The sequence below is a fragment of the Pelophylax lessonae genome, assembly GCF_965119305.1.
Source record: "Pelophylax lessonae genome assembly, chromosome: 5".
Classification (NCBI taxonomy): Eukaryota; Metazoa; Chordata; class Amphibia; order Anura; family Ranidae; genus Pelophylax; species Pelophylax lessonae.
Window position 1 is genome coordinate 75,224,053 of NC_138772.1, and position 16,766 is coordinate 75,240,818.

Genomic DNA, 16,766 nt, shown 5'->3' on the forward strand with positions numbered 1-16,766 from the left:
ACGTCACTCCTGCACAGGTGCAGGAGTCAGTCCTCTCGGGTTCTGTGCCGGTGATGTAAGCTGAACTGCGTATAACCAGCATTATTTACATGCCGCAGAAGACAGCATGATGACAGATAGGTTTATTTTATTGCAGAAGAGACAACGGCCGCTATTGTGCTCCCCCCTCTCCCTCTACTCACAGGGACTGAGGAAGCAGCGGAAGCCATTGGTTGATGTCGATTTAAAACAAAAGCCGCAGGGGGAGGGGGGCAGGGGATGGAGCCCAACCACGCTGTGTGTATCTATGGACGCACACAGCCCAGCTCAGAATCACGCCTGCACGTCTTCCCCCAGCAAGCAGTTTGCCATAGGGGCTGACACAGAAGAGAAGGAGCAGACAGCACTGGCGGGGGATCCCAGAAACGGAGGTTTGGGGCTGCTCAGTGCAATACCATTGCACAGTGCAGATAAGTATAGGACATTTATTATTTCAATTAAAAAAATGCTAGTTTACCAGATGAAAATAGAAAAAAAACTAAAAAAAACTAAAAAAAAAAGAAAAGAAAGCTAATGCAGCCACTACATCTAATGATTTGTGAGCTGCAATATATTACATTTTTGATTTTGGGTTTAATACCGCTTTAAAGAGGTTGTAAACCCATGAAACTTTTTTTTTGCAACCTGAAAGACAAACACATAATGAGCTAGTATGCATCGCATACTAGCTCATTATGAAATACTTACCTTAGAACGAGCCCCCCGCCGTGCCGCACGCTTACCTGTATGCCGGGCGACATGTCCAGTCGCCCGTCTTGTGGGATCGCGGCATCCGGCCATCTGATTGGCCGGAGCCGCGGTGACATCACTCCCGCGCATGCGCGCGGGAGCCGACGGTCACGGCACGGAGCTCTGAAGAAACGGCACCAGCGGCCATTCCTTCAGAGCGCATGTGCCAGTGACGTCACTGGCTGCATGTAAGGTAAATATCTCCTAAACAGTACAAGTTTAGGAGATATTTACACTACCTATAGGTAAGCCTTATCATAGACTTACCTATAGGTACAAGTTGTAGAGGAGGGTTTACTTCCTCTTTAAATTCTTGGCATATACACCTGTAACTATGTGATAGATCTGGATTTTGTATCTATTGTTCCTATGTATGAAATTGTATACATTCTGTCTGCCTTTTTATTTTTCAAAATTCATAGCACATAATCAACTACTGCACTAATATAGACATACCATTACAGAACTTTTAAGTGTTTTTTTTAACTGACTGTTAAGCTCATCCTATGATGGAATAGGCATGCAGCCAGTGAAGTCAAAAGTCTGACCTGCATACTGTACTTGCTTTGGGTCAGTGATTTGATACATGCATGCAGCTCAGGAGTGGAATTCACTGGCTGCATGCTTTTGCTGTATTAGTGACTCACTGGGAACTGAAACTATAGAACGAGCGATTACAACACAGGAAGTGTTGACTTTTAGCAACATGCAGAAGCTCAAGTCAAAGTGAACACAGGTTCAGTGTATTCTTTAGGGCCGGTTCACACTGGTGCGATGGAAGACATCGCATGTGATTCGCACTACACTGCTATGCAAATCATATGCCATGTCTTTGCGGTGCGAGATCAGCCATAATTCGCATCACATTCGGACCAAAGGCGTGCAGGAACCTTTTTTTGGTCCGCACCAGAATTGGATTGCATGGGTGTTCACACCCATGCGATCCGGATCCTGTCCCAATTGACAGTTCACACTGCGATATGCGGACTAATCTGGGAGTGTCATTAACTTTGTTATGACACTCCCAGCAGTACGCATATGGCAGTGTAAACTGCCTGCGAGTCGGGTGCGATGCCGGAACCCGCAGTGGATTTGCAGGGTTTCCGCACCAATGTGAACCGGCCCTTAGACTAAATTAGCATTCACTTTGTTAGCATTCCCTCTATGCTTTAAAGAAAAAAAAACATTTTTTTTTTTTTAAGTTTTTTTCTTACCTGCAAAGTAAATGCATAATGTGCTAGTATGCATCGCATACTAGCACATTATGTGACACTTACCTCCAAACGCAGCCCTCGTCATCCCCGCTGGCGGCCGCATCCATCTTCTGCCGTCTTCCTTCCTGGTCTGCGGACTCCGGCTATGCTATTGGCCCGGGAGCCATGTGACAAGTATTGGTGCCCTCAAACATGGGACTGGGAATGCTAGTTTAGAAAAAAAAAAAACATTTTTATATATGTAGTGATTAACATTATTTTGAAGGGACGCGGCTCCTCTAAGAGCATAAGCCGCCCCTCACAGTTTTTGTGGCAGGTTTTTCAAGTGGCGCGTGCCTCTCCAGAACCTTTCTGTCCCCACTTTATAAAAGGGGGTCCGTTAGGTAATCCCCTCAGTTGGCTGGTGACTGCCGGGCGAGCTCCCCCTCAGAAGCGTTATCATAGAGCTCGCCGGAATTCCCGGTCATGAAATCGTTAGTACGGCAGGTTCTGGAGAGAGCGGCTGAAGAGGGAGGCGAACAATGGCTGCGGAGTTGTCTTCTGCGGGATGAAGAAGGACCGCAGCGGAGAGAGGGAGAAGAATTCCGAATGTCCATACCGTGCGGGGCTGTCCAGGTTGAAGAGTCTGCAGACATACAGAGCCTCGTCCCCTCACCACAGGCACCAGCGGGAAGGAGCGCAGTTGTGAGGCAAGCGCAGCGGAGCCGGCCTCCAGAACGCCCGGCCTCTTCGTGTCAAGCAACAAGCCGCCCAGCAGGAGAAGAGCATCCGGACGCAATGGCGGGGCCGAGAAGAAGCCGAAGAGGTCCGAAGAGGCAGAGGATTCCTTCGCCGTCCCCGCCACCCAGAGTGGAACGGCGGGATAACACCCGGCCTCACGCAAGTAGATTAGATAGAACAGGATAGGGTTGCTAGACAACTCAGAGAGTCTAGCTTTAGTTAGGGACCAGCGGAGGAGAGTGTGCTGACCCAGGCTGTAAGTTCCCAAATTAACTTAAGCAACTCAGAAGTACAGCATGAAGTGCCTTCTGCCAACCAGGCAGCTACGCTACCGACTGGAGTTGGTGAGTTGGCGCAAGTGAAGGCTTTAAATATTTTACTGGAGTCATTATCAAAATTTGCAAGCTGTTTAAATGTTGCTTCTGCTTCAACTGTTAATAGTGCTCCTAATTTAAATGTTCAGAGTCCTGTTAATGTATGGTCTCCAGTTAGCGCTACACAAGCGGCTAATGTGGTAAGTAATGTTTCACCTATGCTTCCTAACGCAGCTTGGACAGATGGTAGCCTTCGGGTTAATCAATTAGCACACACGGTCCCAGAGACTTGTTTGAAAGAAGTGATGCCATGCGACATCTCGCCACTGGGCTACCATCTCCCTGTGATAACCAAAGAAAGAATTTGGAAGGGTGAATTTATTGACTTGCTTTCGCTGTTGCCCTCAGCTAAAGAATTTGCTTTCAAAAGTGAGAAAAAATCGGATGATTCGCATGAGGATAACAGGAGGCGTCCAGTATATAGATCATTTAACAATTGGCTACAAGCCTTTTGTATTTATTCAGCAGTATTGGGAGAAAGATTTCCAGAGAAATGCAGTGGCTTATTTCAGCATCTCGAGCATATCCTGGAAGCTTATAAAAATGTTGGCAGTTTGGGGTGGTTCTACTACGACGAGTCCTTCCGCCAAAAATTATCTGTCTATCCCAGCCTGAAATAGGGGATGAAAGACGTAGGCCTGTGGACAAATTGAATAATTCCTCAAAAGTTTGCGCCCATGAAGCAGGCAAGTGCCTCGGCTAATTCGTCACCATATCGGAAAGGCATTTGCTATGCTTATAATGAGGCCCAGTTCAAGTGGGCAACAGCTTGCATGTTCAAACACGAATGTTCTTATTGTTCAGGTAACCATCCAGCATCTAAGTGTTTCAAGAGGGCAAGCCAGCAAAATCAAGCATCTAGGGATATTTTTTCAAAAAACCTGCACTTCAGTGAGGCTGGAAAAAATGCTCCCATGGCTCCTAATATACCTAAACAGGGAGAAGGCGCAATTATTAATTAACGGTTTTTCGTCGGGTTTCAAACTTCCATCATTTAAAGGCACAGGCTGTAGATTGGATAAAAATCTAAAGCCACTACATAAGTTTGTGCATGTAGCTAGGGAATAGATTTTTTAGGAAATTAAGGCGGGGCGGATAGCAGGCCCCTTTTCTCAACCTCTGTTTGCCAATTTCCGCATTTCCCCATTAGGTTTAGTGCCCAAAAAAGAGCCTAATTTCGTATAATACACCATCTGTCATTCCCTAAAGGCGAGTCGTTAAATAATGAGATAGACCCTACTATATCTTCGGTGTCGTATACAACGTTTGATGAGGACATTGGCCTGATTAAACAACATGGCACGGGTGCTTTGATGGCAAAGGCAGACATCCAATCCGCATTTAGACTATTGCCCATCTCACCGGATTCTTTCAGTTCTCTAGGTTTCTATTTTGAAAGCTGCTATTTCTTTGATCGTTGTCTGCCCATGGGGTGCTCCCTGTCTTGTGCGTATTTTGAAGCCTTTTCTACCTTCTTACAGTGGGTGATGGTACATGAATCAGGTTGTCAGGGAATTTTACACTACTTTTCTTTTCTGATTTTCTTTTTGTAGGACCTCCTGATTCTAACCTTTGTCTATTGTTGTTGAAATTATTTTCCCTTATTTGTAATGATTTGCACTGGCAGAGGATAAAACGGTCCTTCCCAAAACCACAATTGAATTCTTAGGTATCTCAATTGATACAGTGGTGGGTGAGTTTCAGTTACCAAAGGAAAAAATTGTTAGGATGCAGGCTTTAATAAACAAATTTTTGCGTTGGCGCAAAGTTCTTTTAAAGGAGCTGCAGTCTCTGTTAGGATTGCTAGCCTTTGAGTCTCGTATTATGCCCGTAGGTAGAATTTTTTCCAGACGCTTGTCTTTAGGCATGTCCGGCCTGAAATCCCCCTTTTCGCATATCAGATTGACAATGGATTTAAAAGAAGATCTTTTAGTATGGTCACATTTTTTAAATGACTATAACGGTCGTTCATTTTTCAAAGTGACTGGGTATTTGCGGCTGACCATAAATTATTTACGGACGCAGCAGGCTCTTTAGGTTTTGTTGCGGTCTGGGATACTCACTGGTGCTGTGGGTCATGGCCTTCCTCATGGGTTGAAAGTAAAATTATAAAGAATATAGTTTTACTAGAATTATTCCCAATTGTAGTGGCTCTGGAACTTTGGGGTTCTAATTTCAAGGATAGAATAATCCTAGTTCATTCACATAACAGAGGAGTTTTGTACGCAATTAATTGCCTATCATCTAAATCTACGTTGGTCATAAAACTCCTCCTCTATCTGGTATTCTTGTTTTTGAAATTAAACATCTGGATGAAGGTCAAATATGTTCCGGCTGTGACAAACTGCATTGCTGACTCTTTGTCTCGTTTCCAGATCTCTCGTTTCGAGCTTAATCTAGATCCAGTTTATGCTGCTATAAAGTGCTCGGTTGCACCTCATACATGGGTGGACTATTGGTCCACATAGAAAAGATGGTTGTCATTCTGCAATGATATGCGCATAGCAGCAGGGCCTCCTTCCGAGCAGGATATTTTAGCTTTCTTATGTTCACTAATCTTCAGATGTCATATAACCACATTAGTAAAATTTTAGCGGGTGTTTCGTTTTTTTCTTAGATTAAATAATTTTGCAGGATGCAGTCGTTTTTTCTCAGTTAGACAAGCCCTCAAGGGATATAAAAAAAGAACATTTACACCTGACACATTGTGGCAAACACAGCCACTGTATATTGTCCTTCGTGTATGCATTATGTTTATTGCATGTCTATACTTTTAAGAAGCAAGTGTTTGTAGTGTGGTTTGTGTGGAGAGAGTGAGAACTCTTTCACTTGGGACTATCATATGTCTGAGCAGTGTCCCTCAGGAGATCGGTGGGGGTTTGTTATTGTTAAATACCTGCCTTCTATTGTCCTATTGTTTCTGTCTGGCAGAGTAAGGTTATTATGGGATGTTCAGCTTTGTGTGGAATGTCTCGAAGAGGGAGGGGTTTTGGCAGAGTGTAGATCCCTGTGTTTTTCAATAAACAAGGCATTCTAGTGTTTGACCTCCAAGCTATGTGTCGTCTGGTTATTGGAGGGTTGGGAATATTATACGCTACCAGGATTATTGTATGCTGTGTCTGACTGCCAGTGGAGATATCGTGGATCATACTGCTACTCCGCTACAATTGGTGGCAAGCGACGGGATCTTTAACCACACAGCAAAGCAGCGTTCGGCAGTATTCATGCGAACAAAGAGAAAAAGAAAACATTCAGATGAAACCGGAGTTCGGCAGTACGTAAAACTACATGAAAGGCTGGTGAATGGGAACGGATTATACACGGCTAAAGCGGCAGACATTGAAAGCATTGCTGGAGGCAAGAGGCAAGATAGCCAGCAACAAAACCAAGGCGACACTGATCGAAGAACTCATGGAAGAAGACAGAGCAGCAATGGATGCAAGGCCAGAAACAGACCGAGAATTTGAACTGGAATTTCGTAGCAGGATAGCGTTGTATCCAAGTACCCCATCAAAGGAAACCCATGAACGGGTCGCAGCGGACGTACATGAATACATCATGGCCATAAGGGGGCCCCAGCCACAACCTCTCCAAGTACACCCAACTCCACTCAGCATGCCGCAAGGTAAACCCAAAATACCGTACCAGGCATTTAAAAACTTCACGGACACGGAGGGAGAAATAGATTGGTATTTGCAAGACTTCGAGAGGCTGTGCCAGTTACATAACATTGACCCAGAGGATCAGATATAGATATTGGCTGGGAAATTGTCTGGCCGGGCGGCCGATGCGTATCGGGCAGTCCCTAATGCCGACATCCGGGACTACCAGAAATTTAAGCAGGCGATTTTGACCAGGTATGCCATCACCTCCGAGGCATACCGACTCCAATTCCGGGATCTTAAAAAGCAGGACCAAGATTCCCACACTGAGTTTTCCCATCGTTTGCACAGGGCAGCCACCGGATGGTTAGATGCAGCACAAGCCACTTCACGAGAGGATGTTTTGCAATTATTATTGTTGGAGCAGTTTTTCTGGAGACTACCTCAAGAAATGCAGCTTTGGGTAAGGGACCGTAAACCTTGCACCCTTCCAGAGGCTGCTAAATTAGCAGATGAGCACCAAGACACTAGACGGGAACAACGACCACCGCCTAGGGTAGTTGCCCAGCAACCCTATCACCGACCAGCAATCACCGAACCAGCACACCCACGTTCAGGAGGAGGTAACAGTCAGTACCCCAGGTACCAACCACGAGCCCATACCCGGTGCCATCTCTGCAACCAAATGAAGCACATACAGAAAGACTGTCCCCGGAATCGGCCTCGTCAGCCCTGGCCGAATCAGGGCTACACACCAGCACCCCGAGCCGCTGTACACTGTTACCAAGCAGCCCCTGCATTACAACCCTCCACAGCAATCCAAATGGAGGAACCCCTGGGCACCCTACACGAGGTTAACCCCATCCAAGCGGCATCGGACAATCGACAAAACCACCGACAAGCTGTGCACATGGAGGGGAGACAACTAGAAGGGTTACGTGACTCTGGGGCTACCATCACATTGGTCCGGAATCACCTTATTGCATCCAGACAACTCACTGGGGATTCTGTAGCTGTGCGAGTAGCAGGGGGAGCCATTTTCAAAGTTCCCACTGCGAAAGTACACCTGAATTGGGGAGCTGGGTCAGGGAATGTGGAGGTGGGCATGATGCAGGATTTACCCGCAGACGTTATTTTGGGCAACGACCTGGGGGAGCTGACTTCAGCTTTTGTTCCCCAATCTACCATCCACGAAGCTTATTCGGTTGTTACCCGGCAGCAGGCTCGCACCACAGGACCACTACTACCACAGACAGGGCGAAACTCCTCCAAACACCAGACACCCAGATACCCATCCCGCAGTGGGGTACAGTGCCACAGGTGCAAGCAGTTTGGGCACTATCGACGAGGCTGTACCCAGAGCAGGAACCAAGCTGCGTGGATCCGACCAGGGTCACCCCCTTCAGCACGGACAATGGTCCCCTACTATCCCACAGAGGTTTCCCCAGTCGTACCCAAGTTCAAACACACCGAGGAGCAATGGGGTACCCTTCATGAAGCTAACCCGGTGCAAGCCGCTATGGAGAACCAACAGCATCATCTACAATCGGTCCAGTTAAATGGAATGCCCGCTCAAGGTCTCCGAGACACGGGAGCCACTCTCACCTTGGTCAAGCGACACCTGGTTCCAGATGCCGCCCGAAACGGAGGCTCAGCAGTGGTACGGATGGCAGGGGGAGCAGTACACCGACTACCCACTGCGAGGGTCCACTTGAATTGGGGTGCCGGGTCAGGTCTGATTGATGTGGGGTTGATACGGGAGCTCCCCACCGACATCTTACTGGGGAACAATCTAGGCCAGTTGCCCTCAGCGATCCTGCCAGTCCAGATCCCAGGCCAATATCCCGGAGACCTAATGGCCTTCTGAGGTCCAGACGCTTCAATGTTTGGATTAAGAACAGTATTGAGCCCGGTTGGAGGAGATGGCAGAGAACAACCCGTAACCTACTTGAGCAGAGAGCTTCTCCCCAGGGAATGAAGCTTCAGCCCTACTTGTATGTACAACAGTTCACGGGTTATCGCGACAAACTGAACTGGAAAAATGATCTGTGAGTACTCCCCGGACATCCCCAAGCGATCCGTTTGTAACGCTCATGCGTTTTTGTTAGTGGATGGATTTGCAGCTGCAGAATTGTCACACTCAGTAGTCGTGTAGAGATTCTGTTGAACAAACATATCCAACTCTCAGGACTTCATCACTGTGCACAGCCCGTTTATGCAATATACATACACTCTATCTGATGTTAATGGAGGGATAGAATATGTGAGAGTATATAGGTGAGAGACAGGCTATAGTATGGTGAGCACCTAGGAGTAGTATTAGGAGAGGTTTAGGTGATGGTAGTAAGCAGATAGGTTCTAATGTCAAGTATAGTGCAGATGGAGTATACAAGACAGAGTAACCTAGTGCAAGGATAGTTGATGGTAGTCCCAAGAGCTAACAGTCTATGCAGATGATAGGAAATAGCTTAGGTAGAGATAGTCCTGGTATATGCAGTAGATGACAGTAGAAGTGCAGGTTAGTAAGGAATCCCCTGTGGGGTACTTATCACTAGATAGGTAGTAGTAACAAAGTTCAGTAATGAGAGGTGATCCAGTAGCGAGATACGGATCGGCAGCGAGGTTCCGGTTCAGTTCAGGCAAAGGGAATAGCCAGCAGCTCCAGCTTCACAAGAGAAGGTGCGGTGAACATGCGGTTTGAACGAGCAATGAGTGAGAGAAAGCCGGCGATTGAAATAGCCGCTCATAGCGGCGCTCAGCGATGATGTCATTGCCCTTAAAGGTGTATGCGTCCCATTTGGATAGCAAGATGGGACGCAATATTAAGAGAGAAATGTGGAAATAAGAGTACCAGAGGTACCAGAACATTACAGTACCCCCCCCCCCCTTAAGGCCGGCTCCGGAAGGCCTCTAGAACTGTTTTTTCTGGGTATTTCGAGTGGAAATTGCGAATCAGTCTAGGGGCATGTATATCGGAGGTATCCAGCCAGGTGTCATCTTGGGGCCCATAGTTCTTCCATCGTACTAGATATTGGAGTCTTCTTCTATGGATACGGGAATCCAGAATCTCCTTTATCTCAAATTCTTCTCCACCTTCAACTTGTACAGGAGGTGGAGGTGATATGGTAGGCCTTATTCCTTGGTTAGGAACATGGGGCTTTAGTAGCGACACATGGAAGATGGGATGTATCTTGAGGTCTGTTGGTAATGTGAGTTGTACTGCAGCTTTTCCAATAAGCTTCTTTATTGGGAAAGGTCCCAAGAATAGAGGTCCAAGTTTTTTACTAGGGATCTTTAATCTCAGATTTTTTGTAGAAAGCCAGACAAGATCCCCAATGGCATATTGGGGAGAGGGTTTCCTACGGAGGTCGTAGTACCTCTTTTGTTGGCTATGAGCATGTGAGATGGTATTGTTGAGTAATCCCAGGGAATCCTTTATCTGGGCAAGATAATCAGATGCCACTGGATTACTTGATGGCAAAATACGTGGTGGAAGGAGTGTGGGATGAAACCCATAATTTAAGTAGAATGGACTTTGTTTAGTAGTGCTGTGGGTCGCGTTGTTATAGGCGAATTCCGCCAGCGGGAGGAGATCCACCCAATCGTCCTGTAGATATGAAGTATAGCAACGTAGATATTGCTCAATGCACTGGTTAACTCTCTCCGTCTGTCCGTTGGTCTGAGGGTGGTAAGGAGAAGTACGTTTACGCTCTATTCGTAGTATCTGACATAGAGCTAGCCAAAACTTTGAGATGAATTGTGAACCACGGTCAGACAGCAGTGTTTTTGGAATACCATGTAACTTAAAGACATGTTTCACAAGTAATTCCGCTGTTTGTTTGGATGAAGGTAGTCTTCGGATAGGAGTGAAATGTGCCATCTTGGTCAGATGGTCCACTGACACTAAGATGGTGTTGAATCCTTTGGAAGGTGGTAGTTCCACTATGAAGTCTAAGGATACCACTTCCCACGGAACCTGGGGTATTGGTAAACTACAAAGTAGACCCGATGGTTTCGTATTGTCAATTTTAGACCTTGCACAGATATCGCAAGATGAAACGAACTTTTTTACGGTTGTCTTCATGTCTGGCCACCAAAACTGCCTAGTAAGTAGATTGAAAGTTTTAGTCATACCCATATGTCCTGCCATAGGTACATCATGCGACAATTCCAAGATCTTGGTTCGCATAGTAGGGGGTATGTATAATTTATCGTTGTAGTAAAGGAAGCCTTCTGCGTCAGCATTTAGTTGTGGTGGAGGTGAATCCAGTCCTATGCTGTGCAAAATCTCCTCCTTCAGGGAACGAACGACGCCGACAATACGTTCATGTGGTATTATAGGAACTGAGGGAACCTCGGTGCAATCATTCTCGGCTAATCGTGAAAGCGCATCCGCTTTTTTATTTTTGTCTGCAGGTGTGTAGGTTACTAAAAAATTAAATCTCAAAAAGAATAACGACCACCGTACCTGCCGGTGGGAAAGAGTTCTATTAGTCTGAAGGTATTGAAGGTTTTTGTGATCAGTATATATAAGGATTGGCAATTGAGTACCCTCAAGTAGATGTCGCCAATTCTCTAGTGCCAGTTTTATGGCTAGCAACTCTTTCTCACCTACTGGGTAATTCACCTCGGGGCTGCTTAATGACTTTGAGAAGAAAGCAACTGGGTGAAGAGGTGAGGTGTTTGTTGGTCGTTGTGAGAGAACTGCTCCTACTGCCATATTTGACACATCTACCTCCAAGATGTATTGAAGGGATGGGTCTGGATGGCGTAGTATGGGAGCAGAAGTAAAGCTTGATTTCAACAGACCGAAAGCTCCATTTGCTTCTTCTGACCATTTGAATGATTTTTTTGTGCTTGTGAGTTGTGTGAGAGGTTTCACAATCGCAGAGAAGTTCTTAATGAACTTCCTATAGTAGTTAGAGAATCCGAGGAACCTTTGTAATGCTTTGCGAGTGGTTGGCACAGGCCAATCCAGAATGCAGGATATTTTGCTCATGTCCATTTTGATTCCATTTTTAGATATAATGTATCCTAAGAATAGTACTTCCTCTTTATGGAATAAACATTTTTTTGATTTAACATATAAGTTATGTGCAAGTAGTCTTGACAACACAAGTCTTACATGTTTTATGTGCTCAGGTAAGGAATGAGAATAAATAAGTATATCGTCCAAATATACTACAACACAAACATCAAGCAAGTCTCTGAATATCTCATTTATAAAACGTTGGAAGGCTGCGGGAGCATTACACAACCCAAATGGCATCACGAGGTACTCAAACAGTCCGTATCTGGTTCTGAATGCTGTCTTCCATTCATCCCCCTCACGGATTCGAATTAAATTGTATGCCCCTTTTAAGTCCAATTTTGAAAAGTAGGAAGCTCCGCGCACCTGTTCGATAAGTTCAGGAATAAGAGGTAAAGGATAACGATCCTTTATTGTAATGGTATTTAATTGTCTGAAATCAATGATAGGCCTAAGACTAGAATCCTTATTGCGGACAAAGAAGAGTCCAGCAGCAGTGGAGGAAGTAGAAGGTCGGATGAATCCTTTTGCCAAGTTTTCATCCAGATATTCCTTGAGATGAGAGAGTTCATCATGTGAAAGAAGATAGACGTGACCGAAAGGCAACTTACTATTAGGGAGTAGATCGATACAACAATCATAGTCCCTATGGGGAGGCAACACTTGAGCGTTTTTCTCAAGGAAAACCTCCGATAAATCCTGATAACATTTTGGTATAATGTCATCCGGCACCACAGACAGGATCCTACCATATGGGGGGAGATTACACGTAGTTTCGCAATAGTGAGAAGAGAAGGCTAGCGTTCTTGTTTTCCAATCGATGATTGGTTGATGTATGTGTAACCAAGGAAGTCCCAAAATAATGGGAAAATGTGGTGAGGTTAATACATCAAAGGTGGTGGTCTCCACATGAGACTTGTCAGCAGTTACAAGGAGTGCCTGTGTCTGATTGGTGATGGGACCGGAGGATAAAGGGGTACCGTTAATAAAACTAACAGAGACAGGTTTGGGTTTTGGAACAATAGGTATTTTATTTAAGGAGACAAAACAAGTATCAATGTAGTTTCCACAAGATCCAGTGTCGATCATAGCCTTGGTGGTGATCCTAGTTTGGTCCCACTGCAATGTCAATTGAACAAAAAGATAAGGATTAGAAAATGAAGTTGTTAGTCCCCCTAGCAAGACATTTGAACACTCACCCTCTTTTTTGCGGACAAGGGGACAGCCGCTTATCAAATGATCCGAGGATGCGCAGTACATGCAGAGATGTTCGGTTTTCCTCCTGGCACGTTCGGAAAGGGTCAAAGGTGGGCGTATCATTCCTACCTCCATAGGAGTAGGGTCAGCAGGCGACATCCGAGAAGGACTGGAAAATGGTAAGCCCATCTTCTCAGCCTTTCTTTCTCGCAGTCGTCTGTCAATATTGATACTGGTCTGCATCAGGCCATCCAAAGTGCCAGGTAAATCCGCTCGGGCGAGCTCGTCTTTAACGGCCTCTGATAGGCCGAGTCTGAACTGCGTTCGCAAAGATGTGTCGTTCCACCCTGAATCTGGGGACCATCTTTTGAAATTTGCCACGAAATCTTCAACAGGTCTCCTTCCTTGTTTTAAAGCCTTCAATTGGGTATCAGCAGTACTCTGCCTATTGGGGTCTTCATATAAACTAGCGAGTTGCGCTAGGAATAAAGGATAGGAGTTAAGGAGTGGGTCATCTTTTTCAAAGAGAGCGTCTGCCCCGGCCCGGGGTTCACCCGTCAGATAGGAGATAATGGTACAGACTTTAATTTGGTCAGTGGTGTAGGTCAGAGGTTTTAACAAGAAAAGCAATCGACATGCGTTTCTAAATTCACGAAATTTACTCCGATCACCAGTAAACACTAGAGGAGGGTTTATCTTAGGCTCACGGGGATGAGCAACAGAAAGCTGCGTGAGACGGCCAACCTGCTGTCTTAAAGCCTGATTTTCGTTTTTTACCTCTGTAAGAGCAAGGATCAATGCATCTACTTGCTGTTTTAATTGTAGCACCTGAGTGGGTAATTCTGCTGAATCCATAATTTTTTTTAAGGCTCGTTCAATCTGTAACGCTCATGCGTTTTTGTTAGTGGATGGATTTGCAGCTGCAGAATTGTCACACTCAGTAGTCGTGTAGAGATTCTGTTGAACAAACATATCCAACTCTCAGGACTTCATCACTGTGCACAGCCTGTTTATGCAATATACATACACTCAATCTGATGTTAATGGAGGGATAGAATATGTGAGAGTATATAGGTGAGAGACAGGCTATAGTATGGTGAGCACCTAGGAGTAGTATTAGGAGAGTGTTTAGGTGATGGTAGTAAGCAGATAGGTTCTAATGTCAAGTATAGTGCAGATGGTAGGGGACAGCAGATGGAGTATACAAGACAGAGTAACCTAGTGCAAGGATAGTTGATGGTAGTCCCAAGAGCTAACAGTCTATGCAGATGATAGGAAATAGCTTAGGTAGAGATAGTCCTGGTATATGCAGTAGATGACAGTAGAAGTGCAGGTTAGTAAGGAATCCCCTGTGGGGTACTTATTACTAGATAGGTAGTAGTAACAAAGTTCAGTAGTGAGAGGTGATCCAGTAGCGAGATACGGATCGGCAGCGAGGTTCCGGTTCAGTTCAGGCAAAGGGAATAGCCAGCAGCTCCAGCTTCACAAGAGAAGGTGCGGTGAACATGCGGTTTGAACGAGCAATGAGTGAGAGAAAGCCGGCGATTGAAATAGCCGCTCATAGCGGCGCTCGGCGATGATGTCATTGCCCTTAAAGGTGTATGCGTCCCATTTGGATAGCAAGATGGGACGCAATATTAAGAGAGAAATGTGGAAATAAGGGTACCAGAGGTACCAGAACATTACACCATTATGGATCAGACTGTGTATGCCGGCTTGGTTCTGGGGGAGCATTGTGGCAAACACAGCCACTGTATATTGTCCTTCGTGTATGCATTATGTTTATTGCATGTGTATACCTTTAAGAACCAAGTGCTTGTAGTGTGGTTTGTGTGGAGAGAGTGAGAACTCTTTCACTTGGGACTATCATATGTCTGAGCAGTGTCCCTCAGGAGATGGGTGGGGGTTTGTTATTGTTAAATACCTGCCTTCTATTGTCCTATTGTTTCTGTCTGGCAGAGTAAGGTTATTATGGGATGTTCAGCTTTGTGTGTGGAATGTCTCGAAGAGGGAGGGGTTTTGGCAGAGTGTAGATCCCTGTGTTTTTCAATAAACAAGGCATTCTAGTGTTTGACCTCTAAGCTATGTGTCGTCTGGTTATTGGAGGGTTGGGAATATTATACGCTACCAGGATTATTGTATGCTGTGTCTGACTGCCAGTGGAGATATCGTGGATCATACTGCTACTCCGCTACACACGCGTAGGCCCATATCACTGGATTTGTTAAAAAGACTGTGTTTGGCTTCTTCTGTTATTTGCTTTTCGGATTACGAAGCAAAACGTTTTTCGACAGCTTTTTTTCTTTGTTTTTTTGCTGCACTTCGTGTTTCCGAGTTAGTTTCGGAAAACAGAGGGGGCCAATTGGGTCTTAAGGCTAAGGAAGTTATTATAGGTAAAGATAGTGTTCATGTATATATTAGTCAATCAAAAACTGATCAGTTTAAAAGGGGTCATTGGCTACATCTGGCTGCCTGTGGGGATCCTTGCATATGCCCTTGTGTGGTTCTTAGCATGTATCTAGATGTCAGGCCATTTACTGCAGACAAATTTTTCATCCATTTAGACGGTACAGTAGTTACTAAGTATCAGTTTTCAGCAGTATTAAAAAGGTGTTTGAAGTATTTAGGTCTTGATAAGGTTAGGATCACTGCCCATTCATTTAGGATAGGTGCTGCCATGAAAGCGGCTAGACTAGGTTTGGATGAATCTATTATCAAAAGGTTGGGGAGATGGGAGTTGAAGAGGTTTAATTTGTATATCAAACCTAATTTATCTGTTTAATTCTGTAGGTTCCAAGTTTTCTGTATGGATTGTTGGACATTCCTTCATTCATTGGGCACGCAAAAGAGCAGCACATCGTTGTTACACTGAGAATCTATCATTTAAGGATGACCAATTGCATGTTTTCTGGAAAGGGGTTAGAGGATTGAGATGGGCTAATTTGTCTGCTTTAATTTACAGATTATCAAAGGTCTGGCCTTCACCGTCCATATTAATATTACACTTGGGGGGAAATTATGTTGGGGTTCTAAAATCGCTAGATTTGTTATTCAAGATTAAAAAAGATCAATATCAATTTAGGTTGTTTTTTCCAAAATGTATACTAGTTTTTTCCGAAATTGTCCCTCGTTTGAAATGGCTTTTCTTGCCAGAATTCAAGTCTCTCGAAAGGACAAGGAGGAGAATTAATCACACAATGGCAAAATTTATGCCATTGGTCGGTGGTTTCTCCTTTCGACATGTCGACCTTGAAGGAGGTTTTCCTGGCCTATACAGGCAGGATGAGGTCCATCTGTCAGATATAGGTTTAGACATATGTAACTTAGGTTTACAAAATAGCATAGAAATGGCAGCGGTGGTGGGTGGGTGGTCCGGCACTAGTTTGCAACTAGTCCCGGCTGGTGGGGCTTTGTGGTTGGGAAATTTGAATTTTATTTTGCTTGAGTTCTGGGACTAAGCGATACAGATGTATGTTTTATAATTTTGTTTGATTTGAAAATTTTATTTGATGGAATTTTTGAATAAAGAATTTAATTTATTTATTTAAAACCAATAAAGTGCCGCGGCCATTACTTATGCCAAAATTAATTGGTATTAGTCTTTATTTATAAGTTTTAGATTATTTAGTTATAAGACAAATGCATCCTCCTGTCCCATGAGAAAAGTTGCAGTGTCTGCATCCCTTTAGACGTGGTCTTATTGGGAGTATCTCACCATAAAATACATTTTTGTTCGAGGGAAAGCCAGAAATCTGACTTGTACTGTATTTTAGGCAGACTTCTGGGGAAAATCAGTGAGCCAATCACACAAGCAGGAAATTTGATTTCTGGGGTGTGGTCAGTATACATTATGTGTACAGAA

General features: G+C 44.8%; 1 pseudogene across 1 annotated transcript; it reads left to right on the forward strand.

The window, feature by feature from the left end:
• The first annotated feature begins 6,379 nt into the window (after window positions 1-6,379).
• Window positions 6,380-15,901, forward strand: LOC309555576 (annotated as a pseudogene). The gene is made up of 2 exons: window positions 6,380-7,979; window positions 15,867-15,901. The product of its transcript is annotated as an uncharacterized misc_RNA (transcript).
• The last annotated feature ends 865 nt before the right edge of the window (window positions 15,902-16,766 follow it).